The sequence below is a fragment of the Meriones unguiculatus genome, chromosome 19 (assembly GCF_030254825.1).
Source record: "Meriones unguiculatus strain TT.TT164.6M chromosome 19, Bangor_MerUng_6.1, whole genome shotgun sequence".
Classification (NCBI taxonomy): domain Eukaryota; kingdom Metazoa; phylum Chordata; class Mammalia; order Rodentia; family Muridae; genus Meriones; species Meriones unguiculatus.
In genome coordinates, this window is record NC_083366.1 from 47,853,046 (window position 1) to 47,859,417 (window position 6,372).

Below are 6,372 nucleotides of genomic sequence, written 5' to 3' on the forward strand. Positions count from 1 at the left end.
CAGCCACTGTGCAGAATCTAGTGAGCCACTCCTATTCAAAGCACCACAACCAGTATTAAGTTGTATGTATATGTATGTATATCTATGTATAAAACAGACAATGAATCTTAAAGGTAAGGCTCATATATTTGAGTGCGTGGTCATTAGGGAATGGTACAGCTTGAGAGGGATTAGGAGGCACAGCCTTGTTGAAGGAAGTACATCACTAGGGATGGGCTTTGGTCTTTCAAAAGTCCCAGCCAATTCCAGAGCCCTGCTCTTCCTGCTGCTTGTGGATCAGATGAAAAACTCTAAGCAACTTCTTTCACACTGTGTCTACCTGTGTGCCACCACGCTTCCTTCCAGGCTTTCCTTTACAAGAGCTGCCAAGGTCATGGCGTCTCTTTGCAGCAATAGGACACTGACTAAGACACTGGTTTAAAAAAAAAAAAAAAGAATGATGGTATGCAGTGATATACCAAACAGCTGAAATAAGAACCGAGAAATCATATATTGATTGTTGGTCCATATACATTCTTCTAAAAGAATGCAATGTTATGCTTTCCTCTAGGCATAGAAGCCCATGAACATAATACAATGAGGAGGGAGAAATGTAGAAATGACAGGGAGGAAAGTAGGCATGAGCGAAGCAGTATGTAATGCCCAGTTCATCCAGCAAGATGGTACTGTGTTCACCTGAAAGCCAAGAAGGATGATAATCCGGCATGGGCCTCGGGACTGCCCCCCACTCTGTGATTTTGATGACTCTCCTGGTCAACTGTGATTTTTTTGGAGGTAGGAGAGACCCTGGAGGATCTCAGTGATGGACATCAGCATGAAAATCAGGTTCACAGAGCACTAAAACAACCAAGAGGGAATGAGAAACGAGGAAAAGGGGTCCGTCTAGGTCGCTTGGAAGCAAATTTGGCTACTAGAATTCCTAGTAGCAAAAACAAAATGAAAGAGAGCCAAATTCTGTGCTCAAGAGCCCTTAGAAAGCATTTTCACCTGAATGGCAGTTCAACACAGGGCTGCATAATAGGGAGAGGCAGGTGATCCCACTGTGCCAGTGCTCTGAAGGAAGGAGTGCTTATGAGGAGGGAGCTGCAAAGGAGTGACCAAAGTCGCCTGCTCGTGAGGACCATGCAGGGTCACTGGGAACCGCACATTCAGCTGTGGATCAATTGGTTCTGTACTAATGTACAGAGTAGCTGGGCTAGGGTGGAGGCTGGAAGCAGTTGTGCCTTAGCTCCTGGTGTCCACTAGGACTACTGGAGAGCAATGGACATCAAATGATGAGTTTGGAAATAGAGTGGTCCAGCCAGGACCATCAGAGCGGTAGGTAACAGATGATGGAGTAGGAGCTAGATGGATGCAAAGAGTGGCTTTCGCTCACACTGTGTAACTAGGCCCAACGAATTAATGAGGTCTCCCTCGGAGACTGTCATGGAATCATAGTTTGGTCTGTTGATCCCTACCTGGGGTGAACAGATATTTGTTCGCAACCACATAGGGAAAGCCCATACAGCAAAGAATGAGCATGGTTTCCTAAGGAGAGGAGAGGTTATATAGAGATACCTCTGGAAGTATGGTTAAGAAATGACAGCACTGACGCCTTTCTTGAATGTGAGCTTGGGCAACTCAGACAAGAGGAACTTTCACTGGAAAGCAGTTTTCAATCTACGTTCTTTCATGATCTTAGTATTTTTAAAAACATCTGTATACCTGTAGCAGTCAGCTTCCTATCATTATAGCAAATATTGGAGATGGTCAACCAGATATAGACAAAGGGTTTACTATGGCTTACTATTACTATTACTATTACTATTACTATTACTATTACTATTACTATTACTATTACTATTACTATGGTTTACTATGGTTTACTATGGTTTACTATTAAAAAGAAGCCAGGTGAGAGCCACCAGGAGATTTTGCTGTAGACAGATCTGAGGTCACAGCAGGCTTCTCTGGGAGGTTTGAGTTCATAATCAGAAAGCTCCATCGCTTTGAGCCTGTGGTGATAATCATAAGAGGAGTAAGTGACAGAGAAAAACTGTTCACCTCATGGCAGAAATGAAAAAAGAGAGTTAAAATGGCCAGGGCCCCACAGTTCCCTGAAAAGCACATCTCTGATATCCTAAGTGTCTTCAAATAACTATCACCAAATAAGTTCCACCTCCAAACAGCACAAAGGATGAGTACAGGCTGCTTTTTGAGGGATACTCAAAGCCACCACAGTAATTTTCTACTCCAAAGTTAATAAATAAAGTATACAAAGTGAAGAAAAACATCAATGCTTCTTCATAAAAATGTCCTATGTTACATGGGAATTATTCCTCTCTTGGGGAGCTTGTCTTAGCCCTTGCAGCGTGTTGTCCTGCCTGGACCTGTTTGTCCAGGCTCCTTAGGGACCATACTTGAAAACATGCCTGAGGCTGCTTTCCCTTCTTCAGTCCGGAAGTTGTGTCACATTGCGTAAGCCCTTTTCCATTGAGAAGGACCCATATTAAAAATGTCCTGGTATCTAAACAGTCTCCAGTTTTCCTCTTTTCAAAATAAAGACAGTTTTCTGTTATCTGTCAAGTGACTATATGTGTCAAATTTTAATTGCCCCGATCCTTACTATTTCAAGAATTAGTTGAAAGTTGTTTGTTTGTTTGTTTGTTTTTTCTCAAATCTGTTGTGTTGTCCAGCAAGAGAAACTTTCACTGGAAAGCAGTTTTTTTTGTTTTGTTTTGTTTTGTTTTTTTGGCTCTGTTGGTCTACTTGTGGAGCATCTTTATTGTTGTTATTAAATATTTAGCTTACAATGAATTACAACTATTAAATGTCATGTTGAACATCTTCGTAAATGAAAGTACTTCCTTAGTCACTAACAAAAGTTAAATGTTCCATATATTTCAAAACAAAAGTTGTAGATCTTATTTCCATCTTGTCAATTTGGGGTCTTGCTGTTAATAGAGTTGAGCAAAGGGAAACACCAGTTTCTGTCTAGTGTAAGACACTGTCTCTCTTCAGTCCCACCTGCACTCATACTCATTTTCAGTTTTCCTTGTTAGTATGTTCAGCCTTTCACTAGTGATTTAGCTCTAATTTTAAGACAATAATAGAAAGTGAAAGTAGAAAATTATGAAAAATGACTTTATAAAGGAAAGGAAAGGAAACAACACTCCAACTTCTAGTTTGTCAAAATTCTTTATTAGGTCACACGACAAAAACAAAAAAGCCCAGAAAAAAAAAAATGTATTTAAACAACCCATACCATGATGTCATGAGTCAGGTTTGGGACATGGGTGTGTCCTGACGAGGCTGCTACAGTGGGGGCTTTAGTGGAATCACTGAGTCCAACACGGTTCAAAGGCCATGGAGACAGACCATGCCCTGAAATCAGGAAGACATAGAGAAGGTAGGTGGGACTGCCCATGCTCTGCCTGATGCTCTTCTCCTAGACACCCATCACTCTTCCCCAGAGTTTTAGAGTGAACTCCAAGGAGCTTTGCAATCTTTGTGACATAAAGAGCATATCAGAAGCAACAACAACAAAACCTGTGTGGGGTGGGCTGGAGTACTTGCTCTAGCTCTGGGCCTCTGGGGTAATGACCTGACCCAGGCTAAGTTTCCTCATCACAGACTGAATTTTTTTTTTTTTAATAAAGCATGTATACATGCATGGAGCAGATCTACCACATTACCTGTTTTGTTTTTTGTTTGTTTGTTTGGTTGGTTGGTTTTGGTTTTGGTTTTTTGAAAACATCAATATACAGTAGGCATATTAATGGGCTCACCAGCAAGCCCATGAAATCTACCGCATGCAAATGGCACTTGTCACAGCTTGTGAGGTAGACATGTGGTGCAGTCCAGCCCTCAACCTCCTCACCACAAAGGGAGGAAAGAGGGACAGGGAGAGTCATAGGCTTGTGCCAGAGCCTGTGATTGGTCCAGACAATAGCTCTTATAGAATGAGCCAATAGTTCCATGGTTAAGTAGGTAGATTCCGTCTTCAATTTATATTTTCATTCCTGTGCTGTTTCTTTGAGCTGTAATGGAGTGTGGTTCGCAGTAGTTAATGAGAAGTCAGGTTGAGCATTGGTGCTGGACTACATAATACCACCTAAATTTGGAAGGAGTATTTGATATCACTCTGTGTATAAACATACAGCCTTCAGGCCATGGGGCTTGATTTGGTGCTGTTCCCAAATAAGTGATGTGCATTTGTGGCCACAACAGGAAACCCAGCTAAGTAGTGCACACCCAGGACAATCAGCAGGACCAGACAAGAGCAGGCATTGAGGGACCCCAGTTCTCTGATGTAAATGTGATTTACTTCAGTACTTTTCACCCTTGGTTTTGAAACATAAGATCTCCACAATAATATTTAAGCAAATGGTCTTAGAAAACATATAGATAACATAAACTTCTGTGTCTCTCTCACTCTGTCTGTCACTCTCTTTCTCGCTCCCTCTTTCTCTGTGTGTGTATGTGAGAGAGAGAGAGAGAGAGAGTGTGTGTGTGTGTGTGTGTGTGTGTGTGTGTGTGTGTGTGATTTGAAGTTGCTGTTGCAATCTTTGCTGCAACCATTAACAGAAGACTCATCGCTTCCCAGAAGACTCAACACCTGTGCAAGGTTTTCTACAGATATTCTAATCAGACAAAGTGGACATCATTGCATTTTTCCAGTCAAGTGTTAAGTAGCACAGGCCCAAATGCCTGAAATGCTCTCATTCTTGGGTCCATCATCCATGGAAGAAGAGAGGATGTATCCTGAAGTCAAGCTATTGGTATATCACTGGCTACATGAATGCGCACATAACCCTGCCTCCAGGGAGAAAATAAAGCCTCAGGGAAGCCATGCCAAAGGGTGGGGACAAGAAACAAAGGGAGAGAAAAGATTCTGTAAGGAGACTGTCTGCCTTGATTCACTGCCAACTGCATGTCACGTACAGCTACTTTTTTTTTTTTTTTTTAGAACTCTGCAGCAAGGCGCTCTGAATTCTGGAAGATTGCCTCATCGTGAGGTTAAGCTGAAAGTCATCAGCTTTGTCTTCTGCATGACCACCACCCAGCTACCCCCTCTTTCTGACTTACGGTCATGCCGAGCATGCAGGCACGGGCCAAGGGTCACCTCTTCCATACGCTGTGCTCTCAAGGTTTAATTTAGCCTTTCTCAGGATTGACAGTGATGCTGCAGCCATTGGAGAGGGTGAATGGTGAAAAAGAGAAGACAAATGGAACAAGAAAAGAGATCACTTAGAATTTGCTTGGGAAGAATGGGTTTGGGGCTGATAGAAACTCACTTTTGCAGGAACTGGCCCAGCCTCCCATGGAAGCACTGAGAACGGGTGAAGAACTTCTTCTCTCCCATCTGTCTATGGTGGCTCCTTGCTCTTCTTCCACACGAGAGATAGAAAGCCCGAGCACATCCTCTGTGAAGGCTGTAGAGGGCCTGGGTAGGCTCCTGGAATTGAGACATCTACTTGGGGTGTGCTTATTCACCCCTGTAGCCTTGACTTATCTCTCCGAGAGAGAAGAATAGGCCTCTGCTTTGCAGTCTCACTTTCTGTAGTCTCACTGTTCTTGGTCACTCACAGTCCGATGCAGCAAGTGGAAAAGCCCCAGAATCAACGGCTAGCATTCTAAACAGCGTACTGCTTAAATGGGGTGATGAAATCCTGCCATGCCGCCTGGGTGCTGCCTCATCCAGGATGTGACTCATTGGTGTCCAGCGGGTCCGCACTGTATATACCCTCAGTCACTCAGTGGCCATTGTGACGACAGCGCTTACATTCAGATTACCCTTCACAATGGCCCCAAGGGCAAGAGAAACCATGCCTGAAGTGATAACATGTCAAAGGGACACTGAAAAGTGCTTCCTGCAAGAGAAAGAGGGGAATTCTTGACTCACTAGGGAATGGAAAACTTTGTATGCTGAAGTGGCTAAGACCTGAGGTAAAGACAAATCTTTTCTTCATGAAACCACAAAGAAGGAGAAACTAGACTGTTACAGTTGTCTTGTTAATTCTTATTAACCACACTTTACTGCAGGCATGCATGTGGAAATGGATGTAGAGGGGAAAGTATTTTGCATATGGACTTCCACAGTCTGCGCTTTCAGACTGCGGTGGGGGAGTGGACAGTGCTCCCCGAGGAGAAGTGTCTGGCGTCACCGTCAGGTTGTCAGGAGCCACCCTTTCTCCTGGCCTGGGTCCTGACGTTTCCACACAGGCAGGTGCACTCCTAAGCGTGGGAGACCTGTTAACGGCATTCCTTTCACCCACCATCGAAACAATCACTCCCACTGGCCCACGGCTTCATGCCTAGACTTCTACCTCTGCTTCTCAAGGCATTGCTGGGTCACTTTCTTCTTACGGCCTCTCCTTTAAAAGGCTGTAC

General features: G+C 43.6%; 1 long non-coding RNA gene across 1 annotated transcript; it reads right to left on the minus strand.

Annotated features, from left to right (window-relative positions):
- Positions 1 to 3,262: 3,262 nt before the first annotated feature.
- Positions 3,263 to 5,849, minus strand: LOC132649276 (uncharacterized). The gene is made up of 3 exons (XR_009587723.1): positions 5,277 to 5,849; positions 5,068 to 5,164; positions 3,263 to 3,363 (listed from the first exon to the last, which is right to left on the minus strand). It is a non-coding gene; the product is annotated as an uncharacterized LOC132649276 (long non-coding RNA).
- Positions 5,850 to 6,372: the final 523 nt, after the last annotated feature.